General features: G+C 32.7%; 1 long non-coding RNA gene across 2 annotated transcripts in view; it reads right to left on the bottom strand.

Moving 5' to 3' along the window:
* Positions 1-251: 251 nt before the first annotated feature.
* LOC143189919 (uncharacterized) overlaps positions 252-17,237 on the bottom strand; it is a 34,942-nt gene continuing 17,956 nt past the window's right edge. Inside the window, exons 1-2 of one of the 2 annotated variants that reach the window (XR_013004112.1) lie at positions 16,298-16,509; positions 252-554 (exon numbers count right to left, since the gene is read on the bottom strand). This is a non-coding gene — a long non-coding RNA (uncharacterized LOC143189919). Of the gene's footprint in view, positions 555-16,297; positions 16,510-17,237 lie in introns of those variants that run through there. The other variant, XR_013004113.1, reaches the window with a different exon arrangement.

Here is a 17,237-nt window from a genome sequence, read left to right as displayed (position 1 = left end):
AACATTTACAATATACATATAAAACTATGGTTTACTCAAAAAAATTAAACAATGCGAATACCTGAACGACGTTTATATAAGCGAACAGTTCTTTCTGTTCGATAGATGGTGAAAAATCCGCCTCTACGCGCGCTACTTCAGGTACCTGACTGCTCCAAAGCCCAGTTTAGATACCGAGGTAGCGCCCATAGCAACAGACATCAGTGTAGAGCCCGCCGTACCCGCCGATCCGCTCCATTAACGTTCTTCTGGCTGCTGATCCGTTACCTAGCAACGGACTAACCTTGCTTGTGGCGTGTCGATCGGCCGAATGCAGCAGGCTCGCGCATCCGATCACCCCGTCGTCTTCGTCGAAAATAGGCAACATCAACCGGTTCTTCCGGAAATTTACCTGCCAGTGCCAAAATTGTCAAGGTCGGGTATCTTCGGGTGCCACGAATTAGGTGAGCGTGACCGTACAGACGAGACGACCATGTTCACGAAATGGTCTGCTAGCGAAGACGTTAAAAATCCGAGGAAACGAACCATTGTTTTACCATTCCATTCGTCCGTATCTGTAAAAAAAATAAATTGTTACAAAAACCATTAATAAATTATATATATATTAGTGATGACATATTATTGAATATTATACATGTTGGATACGGCGAACATTAGTTACTTTGGCTTCGGTGTTTAATTTTATCACGTTAGACGAAAAGCCAGAAAAGCACAGCAGTTCAAACTCAAAATTTGGACTGATTAGTCGGAAAATATTCCCTACATGACTTAAGCTCGAAAAGATTGGTTTATATATCGTTTATAAAAGCTATTTGGACTTGGAGTGTAAATATGGGGTTGTATTAAAACATTATATCATTACCAAGTAGTAATCCAACGCTGTCTAAACATAATCCTTCGATTGATTATCAAGGCTTATTGCTACGTAACCAACTACTGCAAAATGACACAAAATTAAATGGTTTTAGAAAGCTCAAGATTTCTACTTAAAATATAAAGTAAGATTACTAAATCATATCAACGTGGAAGCAATATAGCTATTGGGAAAGGCACAGAAAATTAGAATAATGAAGCAAACCAAATGGTGCTCTGAACCAAGTTTAATTTTAATTTAGGAAATAAATGCTGATGTATTTATACTGCACCCGTCTTGCCTGTGTAAATATAACAGAGCACTTGGTATTACGTATAATTTATTGGGTTAAGATTGTACGAAGCATATCTGATGTAAGATGTAATAAATATGTCATCAGAATTTTAAACGTTTTTTAAACGTTTATCTTTCAATTTAAAAAAAAGCACCTGGATATATTGGAGTCTCTTGGACGTTGAATTCATAGACATATAAGGGAGCATTTGTTTTGTTTTAGTTGTCGAGAGCACTTATGTGGTAGAAACAAAAAAATATCGTAAGTCAGTAAGACCAGTAAATCACGGATCCGCCTTTTGTGTTTATCAAACATTTATTTGGATTCGTGGTAGAAATATGCCTTGAAATCAGCGCAATTCTTGCTCTAATGGAAAAGTAGTCGCAAATTATACAGGCCTCAAATTAGCAATAAAAGCTATTTCGGTTTCCTCATACCGTCTACATTAACTCTCCAGCAGAAGATCCAATTAGTATATTATTATCGATTTTATAATTCAAATGCCAATAACAATACCAACACATTTTTAAAAATAAAAAAGTTCCGTTAAAATGTATCGAAAATAGTTAATATAGTTTATTTGAGTAAATGACGTTAATTATTTATTGATAATATTAAAACCTCATGAAATCTTAATCCAATAAAAAGTAGGCTTCGTGACTCTATCGGTACTGTCCTGATCGAATCGTCGCACCGTGTTTTATTGCCGAAGGTCCGCCCCCGTGACCCTTGTGTTTTCCAGGAATCTCCAAGCCCTACCTAGAAGGGCTATTGAATGCAAAGAAAGTGGTCCTTTACAAATAATTACTATTAGATTTGGTTCTGATAAAAGGTGTGTTCTCACATATATTATTAGTCCAAATGTATGTGTTTATGTTAACTTTTTAATGTTATTTATGCTTAAGTTTATTTTTTATATAGATTATTAAATTATTGAATTCCCTTCAAAGTAGGCCCTTTCCAAAATACACTTATGTGAATGCTTAATCCATTAGTAAATTTTTAATACCCGCTTCAATTCTAGTACCTTGAAATAATACATTAAGTTCAAAGTAGGAAACCATGTTCATTGTATAACGTAAGATAGAATTTTTGAATAAAATTCATTCATAACGATAGTTTTGTGAGATTAATAACTATAAAATAAAATACTTTGTAACGCCTAATTTGGGCCAAATTATTTGATTGGACTATTTATCCAATTAATCATTGTACATCGTGTCAATATGGCGGATATATGTGACAATTTAGCGACAAAAATAACTTTTACTATTAGCTTAAGGGGGTTCCTCAAATAGTCAATTCATAGTAATTTTTAACAGAATGTAATTATTGAAAATGCAATGGTTCGTCCATCGATCGATGGACGAACCTCGAAAGAGTGAAAAATGAAGAAATCGATGCTGCAGGAAAACAATAATCAGTACGGATCAATCACGTTTTGGTAGGCTTTAAGGCTTTGGGTAAAGGATTTTTTAAAGGGTAATAGGAAGGTGGCTACTGATAATAGCTATTGATAGAAATGAATTGGCCGATAAAAAAATCTGATGTTTACCCGCTTCCTTTTCAGTCCAGAGTAACATAATTAGCTGAATAACCTTGAAAAATCGCACCTTGTTGATTAACCATTACGATTGAAGGAACAATTAAATAAATAAGACTCAAAAATATTGATACACTGGCATTATCTAAATAAATAACACAGCGGAAAAAATGCAATAGTACTACAACCACCACTGTATACACTGTCATATTCAAATGAAATCTTAAAATGTAAGTTATTATTACTTAAATATTTTAAAATGAAGATTAAACTACGAAGTATATTTTAAAATATATAAATTAATCAATGAAAATGTTTCATAGTATAAAAAAACGTTTAAAAATAAATTTAAAAGCGTATCTAAAATATAAAAATACCCTAAAGAAAATATTGAAATTCTCTGGGAGGTTCTCAGAAGGTTGAGGGGTAGGTAGACGTCAGTTGGTGTGGAAAAAAGATGGATGGGCTGTGAAGCCTTGAAAACTATATTTGGGCGTCTATTAAATATAGGCTTGGCCTTCTTGATGACCTTAGATCATATGTTTTAGGGTGAGGGTGGAGAAATCTAATAACGTTTTGATGTTTGATAGATAACATATTGTCACTAATACTGTGAATATACACAAGAAAAATTCGCTTTCAAAGCATTATAGCTCATATATATAATAATTTTTAAATCAACGCAAATTTTAAAAATATCAGTCTGAGTACATGTATTCAATATCCCACTAAAGCCCATACGGGATTTATTTCTTATAACACTATGAGGGCTTTAGCAGCTGATAAATATTAAATTATTATGTTCCCTATCAGACACAGACGGCTACAGTTAAATGATTGACGTCCATAGCCGCAGACGCTGGCAAAATATTTGCCCATTCCGTCTAAAGTAAACTGAGAACGTCTGGCAGGTAGCAATACGTACCGGTTTCGATCTCCCGTCAACAACAAATTCGTTGTCCAATAACATACAGCTGAACAAGAGCGGCTGTGATCCGTTAAAAGGCGTTCGAAAATTCCGACGATGTCTCGATTTTTCGACGAACTTAGGATGACTTTGAAAAGGTTTTAGATTACATCAGCTCTATCTAGATATAGTAGCTGACAAAGAAGGATTATTTAATAGCTACTTTATATTCCGAAGGGTAATTTTGATTTAATTGAGCTGTCTGGAAGATATTCCTTAGAATTGTGTACACAAAACAGAAATATAATCCGTGTTTTATTCGTTCACATTTGTCAGTTATGACAGTTCATTTGTCTGTAGTTATTTATACAAATACATATATTTTACTCCTTAGAACCATGGATATAAATCAGAGAAACTATTTACAATGTTCTGTTTGTTGGTATAGTTATTATTGATTATAGAGATCAGTGGCTGATAACGCTATAGTGCTGATGATTAATACAAATAAGTCGTATCTACGAATAAAACTTATTGTTAATAGAAGACGTTACTGGTGCATTTGATATTAAGTTAATTATTATAAATATAAATTATATTTTAGCTATATTTTAGCGTTAAAACCCAAATGCATTTTTAATGTTACCAAGAGTTGGCACATGACATAAAATCAATCAGGAAGAACTAAAAGTGATACCATCTAATTCGAAAGAAAGAAGTATCTACTTTTAGTAAAATAGACACAATATGGAATTACTGGTATTATTGCAAACGTGAGTATTACCATTAACATCAAAAGCTGTATTTTTAATACCAGATGAATTTTATGCTACTGATAGTTATACTTGAACAATAGAGTATTAAATCGAATACTGAAGCAAGATCTGGATAATACACTTAAAGAGACGATACATATTTCAGAATGATGATAATATTTGCCCGCCAGTTGTTAATATGATCAAAAATTGAGTGGATCCTGTTCTACGAAGAATGTCTTATATTTCGATCTTATTAGTTTCATTGAAATAATAATGTAACAAGAAATATAACTGCATCATTTGGTTTTTAAAACTATTTGCATTCACTTTATGAATCATCTAGGATAAACAAAAAGCATCTATTCAAAATCAAACGAACGTTCATAACCGTGGTTGACTAATTAGGGTTTTAATAAGCCGCCATTAAGCGATTCCGCAATGCGTGTCTAATTTAATTAATATAATGTCTATTTTCATATGGATAAAGCTGGCATTGGAGAAAATACTTGGTAATTTGTTTCATTAATTTTAATAGCCTTCGTTTTACACGAAAAATTTAAACAATTACCATTTCTAATTTAATTTGGTTATAATTAGGGTGTTTTTGGTAAGATTAAAATTTCGGTGGCTAGTCTTGTTTAATTTTTCGACAAATAATTACTTTGATGTTGTGAAAGTGGGTGATAGCACTGGATCAATCTGCCTCTCACACTATATAGTTATATAATACTATGATATAACATTTTTGCCATAACTTAACCTATTAATATTAATTGGTTTGAAAATAACATTCAACAACAAAAGAAAACGTCACTAACACAAAAATAGGATAAAAATTGCCAGATTAAAGTTTTTTCTGGGCAATGTTTATCCGCAGAAGATAGTCTAATGGTTTTAAAAGCCCGTGGTAATACTATCGAATAGTTTCAAAAGCTAAAAGATTGTGAATTTGGTGTTGAAAGCAAAACAATATAGTGAAAGACTGAATTAAATCATTCACATAAATCTCATAACAGTATTTGATGAACAAGATAATTAAATAATATAAAACTAATATTGATTGAACACTTTATAATGGTAAAAACGAGTAATAATATAACTTAAAACTAAATCAATACTATTGATGTTATAAAAATAAAAATATTTTATAAATTATAATGGAAACATAGTTTTGAGAAAATGTGTAGTTAATACTTAATCCTTTTACCATATATAATTAATGTCTATATTAAATATCCTGTTTATTTGACATTATATATAACATTCTCCGTAATTGTAAAATAACGAAGTAATATAAAAGCCAATATTAATTAAAGACAAATCTCATTAAAATTAAATGAGCATGTACTGGATATTTTAATTGAAGATCATGCATCCTTTAACCAACTAGATAGTAAATATGCTGCAAATTAGCAATTTTTAATTTTAACTGTTTTATGAAATGCCTAATGAATTAGATACCCTATAAAATATTTATAACAAAAAAATTATACTCACTAAAAGTTACTACCAACTGACTACTTTGAAGTCGGCGCTGAACCCAAACAGTTATATTAATTTAGATTTGTTTAGCTGGTAATTTTTTGTATATGTCACAATATTATATTATTGTTTTTGTATTGCTTCGGTCGGTTTCCACCGACTTCAAAGTAATTATTTGGGAGTAATTAAAATAATATCGTAAATAGATAAATAGGTTTAGATAGGTATTAAGCTAAATTGTTTGTATATAGAAGAATATAAAATATATGTAGTAGCTAGGTTAAATAAGGTTTTTGTTTATTTATATATAGTTATAACAACGATTATTATGGCCATATTTTATATTAAAATGTTTTTTTTTTGTTTTAAAAATCTAAGTTTGATTACTTTTTAATTTTCAGTGAGCTCCTTATTTATTTTCTGAAGTCGTTTCAATTTTTTTGTTAAAAATATTTTATTTTTCTATTTTTAGTGTTAAATATTTAGATAATTCAATAAATTACGCAGTTATTTTATTTAATATTATAATGGGTAGACCAAGTAAAGGTGCAGCCCATATGAAGAAAAATAGGAATAAGGAAACAATGTTTGAAAATAAAGAGTGTATCAGGCCCCGGGGTCCGCTACCTACCCTAGGTGATATAACAAATGCTATAACTAAAGAACAACAAAAAGTTGTCTCCGCCGAGAATCGAACCCACAACCTCTGTTTGGGAGCTAAACGCATTAACCATTACACCATAGAAGCAGTTCTCTACAATATTTTGTTTACTGATTCGTAATTAAAAAAGGTCTTCATACTATACCCGAGTTATCTTGTCCAGGATTCTAATTGTCCAATTCCTACTCGCATCGGTAAATTGTACACTCTAAATCCAAATAACCAAATCTAAAAAACGTCAGAACTGATGCTACTCGTATGATTAAACCGGTTAATAGTAAAATGTTAAAATCATGTCACAGATCATTATGTTTAATATCGTCTAGTCTAGAATCTCAAGGATATAACGTCATCATAGAACGTGATTTGTATTCTAGTGAATCATGATAATTTTCTACATATTTCTATGAACTTATTTATTATATCTTATTTCCCAGTACTTTTAGCTTTCTTATTTCATACTCGACGGTTATAAGATAATAAGTTGATATAACGATGCACGACTTACACTACTATTCATGGCACCTAGATATTCTAAGAAATCGGTGCATTAGCGACTGGTTTAAAATGTGACGGGTGACGTGTATAATACAAGATTTTCATTTATATCCGAAGATTTGGACGCTACTGTCGCTCGTATCCAGAACATTGATTCAACAAGTGGCAGCTGCTTGAATCAAGTTCCGGGACGACCAACATGTCAACATATAATAATTTAATAATTAGAACCAAACAAATATGAGTCCACTGCGATGATGTCCACTGACTGGAATGTAATAAACTTATAAACCATGCCAGAAGGCGATCTTATCCATCTTGGATATTAATGTGGCTGGGGCGGTTTCACTTTGTTGAATTTTATAGTTTCGATATTAGCCCACTAACACAATTATAAAATACCCATGCGGGATTCGGCTATGATGGCTACTGTCTGAGGGAAGATCATCCCATTACCTTGCTTATGGTGCTATCTCTAACTGGCAAATGTGTTATTTAGATGTATTAGAAATATTTTTTCTTCTTGCTGCTATTTTCTATATATTTTTAACGAAATACAAATTAGCAACATTAAAAAATGTAAGATTTGAGAGAACGAAAATAGTCACGTGAAACACAAAAGTGACGTCCAAATCGGTTAACTTTTAAATAAGAAGCAAAACGAATAGCACCCAAGGCTAATAACAGTAAACGAATACCAAGAAGGAATTACAGAATTATTAATTGAAAATATAATTAGTTCCTGTATTAGCTGATATAATTATTCAAACTAATGAAAACTTATACTTTTACACTTACTTACGGTTTCTCTTATAGAAAATTTAAGGAAAAATTTCATCACTATGAAGAACATTTACTTGGGAACATTTATTAGGCGTAGATATGAAATAAACTAGGCATAGTCAATAAGTTGGTAGTTAAGAAAAGGAATCTTGGTTTATCAGTTAAGCTATTGAGTTTTAGAGAAGTGGCGGTTTGAGATTATTTTCGTCATGTTGTGATTTTTTGCACCCGAAAAGGGGAAAAATTTAGCGGAGGTTCAACGAAATTGTGTGATGCTGAGTCTGCGATAAGTGCTTAGGTGAGTGCTAGTGCCAGAATTGGTTTGTTCCAGACATATTTCATTTGGCGATATTGCTACTGATCTATCTAAACATCAATAATAAAACAGTATTGAACCAGTCAGTTTTACATAAGACTGGATACCCAAAGAAAGATACTTGATTCATATGAATGAACAACGATACATGTAATGGATCGTTTTTATTTGTGAATTCCAATAGCAATTTTGAAAAAACTGACTAGGAGGGGTTTTAAACGATGAAAGGGTAGATCACGTACAACGAACAATAATGTTTGATAAAAATTATGGTCGAAGTACGGGAAAGCTTTACAAACATTTGCGACGCGCACATTGACGCCAAAGAAGGTGATATTAAGTTTTTGACCGGAATTGGAAAGGAATATAACAGGTCAATTGAAAAGTCCCCGTTACCATAGTAAAACACTTTTTTTGGCAAAATTAGTTTTTTTATTCAACATAATTCCCTTCTACGACGATACACTGATTATAGCGACCCTCCAACTTTTCGATACCATTTTTGTAGTACGATTTGTCTTTTGCTTCAATATAGGCCTCAGTTTCGGCGATCACCTCTTCATTCGACGAAAATTTCTTCCCAGCGAGCATTCTTTAGAAATCTGAGAACAGGAAATAGTCGCTGGGGGTCAGATCTGGAGAATACGGTGGACGAGGAAGCAATTCGAAGCCCAACTCATAGATCTTTGCCACCGTTTTCACTAACTTGTGATACGGTGCAATGTATTGGTGAAGCAGCACTTTCTATTTCTTCAAATGTGGCAGTTTTTCGGCGATTTCGTCCTTCAAACGGTCCAATAACGCTATGTAATAGTCGCTGTTGATGGTCCTTCCTTATTCAAGGTAGTCTATGAAAATACAGACGCCATAACATTGCCAGCCGACTGTTGCGTTTTCCCACGCGTTGGAGCGGGTTCATCGTGTGCAGTACACTCGGATGACTGTCGATTGAACTTCGGAATGAAATGATGGAGCCATGTTTCATCCATTGTCACATAACGGTGCAAAAAATCGGTTTTATTACGCTTGATTATCTTCAAATACTGCTACAGGGCTTTCTCATACCCAAATATTCGTGAATGATATGATGTACACATTCAGTTGATATCTTTGGGTGTTTGATATTTCATTTAATTTCAATTTACGGTCATTAAAAATCATTTTTTGGATTTTTTATATGTTTTCGTCGATAACAACCTCTTTTGGGCGTTCACTGCGTTCACCGTTTCGGTGGTCATTTCACCACGTCTAAACTTAGCATACACCAATCCTTGATGGTTGATTTTCCTGGGGCAGTGTCCGGAAACTCGGAATTAAGCCAAGTTTTTGCTTCAACTGTATTTTATCCCTTCAAAAAGCAATATTTTATAAACACGCGAAATTCCTTTTTATCCTTTCCTATAATTCACAAACTAATCATCCGACAGCTGTCAAATTTATACACGCATCTTTTGAGGGTTAGGGTTAACTAAAAAAACATATGGATCACACACATTTTCAGTGGTTCGATTAAAAATGAGAGATGCATTTAAAAGTTTAAATGCAACCATTGTGTAACCAAAACCTCGCCCCGTTCGACAGCCATTTTTCGATCTCTGTAAAACCCTCTCTCTTTTAATCACTTCGGGATTCAAAAGAAATCCTCTGCGATAAAAAGTGACAGATCGGTGATCTGGTGATCTGAAAATATTTAAAATTTCATTTGAAAAACTCAAATATATTTTCCCCCAATCTTTTACATATAGATATAAGAGCTTATCATTTAACTAAATCAGTATTTAGACAAAATCCACAGCAAAATATTCTAATTAAAATTATAACAATGCAAAAGCTTTTAATAGTATAAGATTGACAAATGATATATGTAAATTTAATGAGTACTAGGGATTTCTAAATTTACCCGTAAGAACCCGGATTCTTATACTCTAATTACTAATATGTTATCGCTTAATCCACATCAATGACTGATAAGGAGTGTTCATGCTATCAATTTTGCTTTGAAAAGTTGCTTCGAGTGATATTTACCTTAACCTTAAAGCAGTATATTCTTAAATATAAGTCATACTTCAAATAATCGAGGTATTTTGAAATTATTTTTAAAAAATCGATAATATAAGGCGTACAAAAGATGTTACTTTAGTAATGAAATATTGTTTAGTTTTAAAAGTCTCTAGTAAGAAGAGATCATGGATATCTGTTGAACATTTACAAATTTTAAACAATCACAAACATAAATTTACGACCATGCATCCCAGCAGGATTCGAATCCGCGGCTATCGCAATAGTAGGGGGACCGTCCCATCGCCTTTACCACTGCATCACCAAGCCAACTCAAAATACTTCTTATTTTTTACGAAATATAGAACGGTGAAAGAAATAAGTAATCGGAAGTGGTTTCAGAAGCTAAAATTAAACATAAAATTAATTAATCAAATGCGAATTTGACGTCAAAGGCTAAAATGTAGTGGAAGATTGAAAGTGTAAAAAGAGGCGAAAAAGTTAAAACCGAACTAAATACATTTTTTTTTACAAAATATAGAACCGACTTCAAAAAATAAATAAGGAACTCACTAAAAATTACTTAGATTATTAAAAAAAATTTTTAATATAAAATATGTAAATAATAATCGTTTTAATAGCTAAATAAAAATAAACAAAAGCCTTGTTTAACCTAAGGAGTACATATATTTTATATTCTACTATATACACACAATTTAGCTTAAAACTTACTTAAACCTATTTATCTACTTACAATATTATTTAATATTAATACTATAATATTAATGAGTAATATTATTTTAGATTTGTTTTTTGTTGTAAAAAATTTTGTGTTGGGAATTTAATTTTTTGACTACGTCACAAAATTATATCATTATTCTATTATTATTTGGGCTCGGTACCGAAAAAACTGAATGGCTTTTGCACTGAACGACCTCCGATTTTCCGTCACATCAGCTCGGCAATAATATTATATCCAAATATCTGATTATTTTAGAAAAATAATATGTGAACGTGATGTGAACTTAGTACGTGCCTTTCAAATTTAAGAGATTCCCTCGATTTCCCCTCTTCCCCTCAACAGATCCTAATTTGGTTGTAATGGGACCACCTCCGAAGGGCACTCTTTCGAATAAAAATATAATAAATTGACAGAGAAATCGAGAACATACAGTTAAATATATATATATATATATATATATATATATATATATATATATATATATATATATATATATATATATATATATATATAAGAATATTGAAACATGAGCTCTACACCATCCGCCGTATTCACCAGATATTATTTCTTTCGAGTTTAGATGATAACTTGTTTAGAATAGTTCTAGGTCAATTCATCCTTTTTAGATCAACACAAAATCCTTGTGTGATGTCTGAAGGATAAAAATTCCTAGTTAAGCATGGCCAATACTTTAAATAAAATGCATTGTAACTATTTATTTAAATAAAGCTTTAATGTTGCACACCCTGTATTATCCCAATTACAATATAATACGTTAATACCTGAATTAATATACATGCTTAATTTTAAATTTAATATAAACAACGCTCATACGATGATGTTGGATTTTTTGTCGAGCACATTTTTTTCATCAGCTGACTGCGATAGGCGGCATAGTATATCCGATAAAGCCTATGACGCGGACAGAAACTAGGCTCCATATTTATTTCGGGTACTCGTGAACAATGCGGTCAGGTGGCTGACGATGGACTTCGATATGCTACCGGCACGAGGTAGACGCAATTAGCACTATCTAAAACCTCGCTGACGACAACATTAAACAGAATGATATACGAGAGTGATAAAACACGGCCAGCCTACTTTTTTTTGACTTGGTAACAGTTATCAAGAACCGGAAATGGGAGGGTCGTAAAGATTGATTGGATCAGAGCGCGGGTCAGTAAATGCTATTACTTCAAGAATTTAAATAGATTCGCGATTACGGATATACCGATGGACTGAAGTGACTTAGACTTGTTTCAATTATGAATTCATTCTGAAGGATTAGAAATATTTGCTATATTGAATCGGACAGCTACATTATTAATTATATTTATGTTAGAGATATATTTAACCAATGAATATGTCACAATGTGATCCAGTAAAACAGTCCAAATAGTCTTCAAAATGTTATAGAGTACCTTAGGAAAGTTGCAGTGTATGAACTCCTAAAAAAAATTTAGTTTTTAACGATTTAGAAGCGATTACATTAATAAATCAATGATTGTAAAAGATTACATAACATTATATAAGCAATATCACAAAGCTTGATATCATTTGAGCTTGTCGCAAAGTGGATATGCAATAGAAAATGCTACTTTTCGGACATCAGGTAACGAACCTGTACTGAAATTTACTAAAAAAGTGTCATGTTCATAATCCGGATACTAATAATACTAAAAATAAAAAAAAGTAATGGCCAATGTTTCGAAGAATAATCTCTGATGTTAAATTCCTGGAGCAAGCAACAATTGAAATAATCAGTCGCTGTTAGTTCCATTAAAATAAAACAATTTAAAAATAACTAACCAGCGCAGTCGCTACGATGCTGGGATATCATAAGGTTTTCATTATCTCTTCCATTCAATTAACCTTCGACTGGAGTTCCCCAGGGTAGTGTCTTGGGACCATTCCAGTATCTTTTTAACACTGCTGATATCCCAACAATAAGAGAAACAGTACTTGGAATATTTTCCGACGACATAGTTAATCTGGCAAAATATAAACCTTTGCTTAAGGGCGTAGGAAAAATAAAAACAGCAGTCACCACGATCTACAAATGGACTAAATACTGGAAAATAGAGCTCAATAGCTCCAAAGCTGTCCAAGTTTACTTTGCGTTGCGGCGAAATTACAAAAACTTAATTATATCACTTGACAGATGCCCGATTCCTCAAGCTGAATATTCCAATTCCAATAAATTGGAAACATCATGTTAGACAAAAAGCAGAGCAGATTAGACAAGTTCAGCAACTGTACTGGTTAGTCGGAAGGGCACTTTCAACTTGACGTAAAATTAAAGAAATTTATTCAACAGTCAATCATAAAACTAATTTGGACCTATAGGGTGCAAATATAGTATAAACATAGTATATACAAAAATAAAGCAGGCTAAACAAAGTTCTACGATTCACTGTCATTAAATACCATGACCTCGAAATCAAATGGATATACGAACTAATCCAAAATGTTACCTTAAAACATGAAATAAGGTTGCTAAATCACAACAATTTGGAAGCAGTACAGCTACTGGACAACACGCAGGAAATCAGATGATTGAAGCGAACCAAATCACACAGAACTTGTATAGTGTTTAAGTGTATTCTTAACTTTAGCTTAAATAGTTTAGTTTTATTTGAATCTGCGAGATACTGATGTATTAATCACGTACTCGTCTTGCTTGTTTATTAATGCAAGTACAACACAACAGTAGTAATAGAACTTCCACCGTATTGAAAAAGTGTCTATGAATCTCTAATGATAATTTTCTGGAGCAAGCCACAGTTGAAATAATCAGTCGCCAAAGAGAGCTTGAAGTTGCTGTAAACTAAACTTTCTGGTCTTTGGCTCGTAGTTCAACATGTAACAGGTCAATTAAAGTCCTCGGCCTGACACATATATGGCGCTACTTGATTTAAATCCATGTTTTTCAGTTAGCCCTAACCATCAAAAGATGCGTGTATACATTTGACAGTTGTCGGATCATTAGTTTGTGAATTATAGCATTTTGAGTGAAGCAGCTTTTGTTATTGTGAAAAAAAATGGATAAAAAGGAAAAAAATAAAATATTGCTTTTTGTAGGGAAAAAATACAGTTGAAGCAAAAACTTGGCTTGATGCCGAGTTTCCGGACACTGCCCCAGGAAAATCAACCATCAATGATTGGTATGCCAAGTTTAGATGTGGTGAAATGAGCAGAACAAACCTCTGCGAAGACGGTGACGGCAGTGGACGCCCAAACGAGGTTGTTACTGACCATTTATTGATTTTGAATGACTGTAAATTGAAACTGAATGAAATAGCAGACACTGTAAAGATATCAACTGAACGTGTACATCATATCACTCACAAATATTTGGGTATGAAAAAAATCTGTGCAAAGTGGGTGCCACGCGAGATCACTTTTAATCAAAAACAACGACGAGTTGATGATTCGAAGCAGTGTTTGAAGATTATAAAGCGTAATAAACCCGAGTTTTTGCGTCGATATGTGACAATGGATGAAACAAGTCCAATCGACCGAAGTCATCCGAGTGGACTGCACACGATGAACCTGCTCCAAAGCGTGGGAAAACGCAACAGTCAGTTGGCAACGTTAGGGCGTCTGTATTTTAGGATGCGCATGGAATAATTTTCATTGACTATCTTGAAAAAGGAAGGACCATCAACAGCGACTATTACATAGCGTTATTGGACCGTTTGAAGGACGAAACCGCCGAAAAAACGGTCGCATTTGAAGAAAAGAAAGAGCTGCTTCACCAAGATAATGCACCGTCTCACAAGTCAGTGAAAACGATGGCAAACATCCATGAATTGGGCTTCAAACTGTTTCCTCATCCACCGTATTTTCTAGATCTGGCCCCCAGCGACTATTTCCTGTTCTCAGATTTCAAAAGAATGTTCGCTGGGAAGAACTTGAACTTGAATGAAGAGGTGATCGACGAAACTGAGGCGTATTTTGAAGCAAAGGACAAATCGTACTACAAAAATGGTATCGAAAAGTTGGAGGGTTGCTATAATCAGTGTATCACCCTTGAAGGGAATTATGTTGAATAAAAAAAACTAATGTTGCCAAAAAATTTGTTTTACTATGGTAGGCCCGGAACTTTTCAATTGACCTGTTATTGCTATTAAAGGCGGATAGCAACATCTCAGTTGCTCAGCTGTTGGACTATTGAAATTTGGAGACATCAAAACTTCGGAAATCATTCCATGCAGGCTATACCATAGAATTTGTTTATTGGAATAGTAAGTAAAAGTTAAGTGTTTAAAATTAAGGGTTTCAGCAGTATTGTCTATAAGACGCTACTTCTTTCCGTTAAAACAAAACAGTTTTAAAGTAAAAGTTTGTGTTGTTGTTCCTGTCAATTCCATTACTGATATTTGTAAGGAGATTAGAAAAAGATTGATTAAATCACTCAGTAATCCCGAAATATACCTAGGACTATATGATAACGATAGTAGGATTTACAACGAATTAAAATTTGTAAAGCGCATTTCAAGCTTTAACAATATAAGCCCTAATACGATTCGATCTAGATGACGAATCAACGTGAACGAAATACAATTAAATAAATAACACTATGCTGGGTGTGACAATCTTGAGAGTTCACATTAACTTAATTAACTCTTAATCAACTCATAATTTATTGTTAAAGATATTTGAGAACATGAACTTATATTGGCATAGATCTTATATAGAGATCGATATAAAATCATAACACAAAACAAATTGATTTTGTAATAAAACATATAACACTTTCGCTACCCTTCTTAATTGTTGCCGATTTAAAACAATTATTAAAAAAACTGGTGAATGCGCCAAGTTACTGGTTATAACCAGTTCGTTAATATATAAGAATAATCCATTCCATTAAAAAAAAACATCCAACCAGTGTGTTAAATATTTCTCTAGCTACCTTCTAGATAGTAGAGTTCCATATAATAAAACAAAAAAAAACTTTTCAATTTTATACATTTAGTGACCCTGTATTCGAGACACCTCATAGAAAAAAGCAATAATACGAGAGTAATTTCGGCATCCATAACAACAAAAAAAAACTTGTAACCTTGAATGGTAATAGACAATATTCGTCGAGTCGAGACATTAACTCATACATCAGCAGAACGTCCATGTCATCCCGTTAATTAAATAGCAATAAATACAATTCTTCCAGCCGTCTAATAGTTGATGTATTGCGCATATACTGCAAAGATGATTAATATTGTTCTATGCAAGGGTACGTACATTGTTTACCTTCGAACGTAGCTTTGTTATTTACGTCGTTTTGTATTGTCGTTCTCCTTATTGTTTTCGGATATTTGGTGGTATCAAACACGTGCATATTTATTGTTTGTCGTCATTAAATCAAGTAAAATATTATTTATATCAATTATTAGTCAAGTGAGGTTTAGTACGACAATTATTAATCTGTAGTTAAATTTATGCATTATTAACTCACCTAAAAAGTATGGCGTCGACGTGGGACAAACTGCACACTGAAACAAATATTGATCATTAATAAAATTGTCGAAATTGAACTTCATTTTTTATTTGACGTCAATTTAATGCAGGCGAGTCATGTAGCAAGTGCGAGGTAGCCAAAAACAGCATTCGCAGAAGTAATTACGACCAAATGTTACTGCGCAAAAGACCAGGTCTTTATTTTTCGACGACGGTGTGTCTTTAACCTCATTCTAGGAATACGCGATTAGCACGGCAACATGTCTTTTTTTGTTTGTTTCCAGTCCAGCGCATAGTCTTGCCATCGCATTTCGGTGTCGATGACACGGAATATGTTTTTTACTGCATCCGCTTCGTCAGACTTTCGACAATTCAGTGGGGGAAAATTTACAGAAAAATGATAATATTTATAGATCATATAATAATATATATATATATATATATATGTATATATATATATATATGTATGTATATATATATATGTATGTATATATATGTATGTATGTATATATATATATATATATATATATATATATATAATATATATATATATAATGATAATTTCCCATTCGAGAGAATTCATCGAACGTTTAAAATTGCATATTCAACATTTATTACTTATTAATAGCAAAGAATGGACTGAAAAAGAAAAATACAACTACAAGGCTTATTGGACGAAAATGCAGGTCAAACTACCTAAGAACTTTCAGGCAGCTTGTAGAAAATCAACTGTTTTATGATACAAAGAAGGGAAAACTGCTACTAGAGAAACTGATTACAAATACAATTTTGAGCCGTTTTTCGACTTGCTTTTGCAAGCGAATTGCATTCCAGGCGGTGGTATATTATGTATCAGGCTTTAAAAATAATGACTTTGTTCAGAAGAGCCATCGATATCGAAGCCCAATAATCATGTGGTTACGTTCAACAATCCAAGG

This window comes from Rhynchophorus ferrugineus, unplaced genomic scaffold (assembly GCF_030347505.1).
Source record: "Rhynchophorus ferrugineus isolate W39M unplaced genomic scaffold, kcgeb_rfMv2 rfM2, whole genome shotgun sequence".
Classification (NCBI taxonomy): Eukaryota; Metazoa; Arthropoda; class Insecta; order Coleoptera; family Curculionidae; genus Rhynchophorus; species Rhynchophorus ferrugineus.
The sequence above is the reverse complement of the archived record's forward strand: the minus strand, read 5'-3'. Positions and strand labels throughout refer to the sequence as shown.